The sequence below is a fragment of the Salvia hispanica genome, chromosome 6 (assembly GCF_023119035.1).
Source record: "Salvia hispanica cultivar TCC Black 2014 chromosome 6, UniMelb_Shisp_WGS_1.0, whole genome shotgun sequence".
In the NCBI taxonomy this organism is placed as follows: Eukaryota; Viridiplantae; Streptophyta; class Magnoliopsida; order Lamiales; family Lamiaceae; genus Salvia; species Salvia hispanica.
Window position 1 is genome coordinate 38,561,854 of NC_062970.1, and position 1,092 is coordinate 38,562,945.

Sequence of the window (1,092 nt, forward strand, 5' to 3'; positions counted from 1 at the left end):
ATGTGTTATCATGCCTTGATTTGTTTTGTCGTGCCTATCCCTCGTGGCTATGCCATTATTGATTAATCAATTCGATCCTTGTAGAGCCGCAAACTCTACTTGCAGTGTACACCAATGTTAGACCGAGCGCTGGCGTACGGGCGGGTTTGCCGGTCCAGTGACCTGGATTGCGGCCGATTCCTTGTCATGTAGAATGAGGATATGGTAAACGCCGATGTGAAAAATGGTTGCACGACCGTGATTTTAGATAAATGATATATATATTATGGTGCCTTGGCCTTTCTAAAGTTAAAATCCCGATGGACACTTGAGAATGGCATGATAATTATTGTGTGATAAAACTGTTTTCGGCAATGAGTCCACGAGTATGATTATAGTACTCAGCCATGTGTTTTCCCTATGTGCGGGTTGAGTGGTGACGGGCGGCGGTGTTGAGTAAGAAATAATAACATGATCTGTTGAAAACTCTAATTGTCGTTGTGTCTCCATACATGGCTTCACTGTTGGTTGGGCTTTTATTTCCTGGGAATATTTTGGATATGAAACAGATGAGATTATTTTGGAACCTTTGCTATTTCGGAGCATTTATTGTGATAGCCTTTTGTTGGATTCCATTGCTAAGGCATTAATCTTTTCCTACTTAATTGTTTTTTAAATACTCTGGTAAATTGTCTTTAAATAAGACCCTAGCCTATGATCTTTGTTGCATTTAAGTCTTCCTAGATAGCGATCGCCATTATTATTGTACCCTAGAATGGCGGGTCGTTACAATCTATAACCTGGAAATGGTGAAAGACAAAGAAGAGGCTCAGAAAGCTAAAATATCTCAGAAGAGAAAGTTAACCGAGCTGAGTTTTGAATGGGATGCAGATAGAAAAGGTGAAGCAAATAATGATGAGGCTGTGCTGGACAGCCTTGAACCTCACTCGGGCATGAAGATGTTAAAGATTGCAGGATTCAAAGGCAAAGATGACACGTATGTCTTTGATAGGGGGGCTGATTGAGATAACACTTAGCGGAGGATGTGAAGAAATCCCATAGCTGGGGCAGTTGCCAAATCTCAAGTGTCTTAGTTTGAGGGGATTGTGCAGA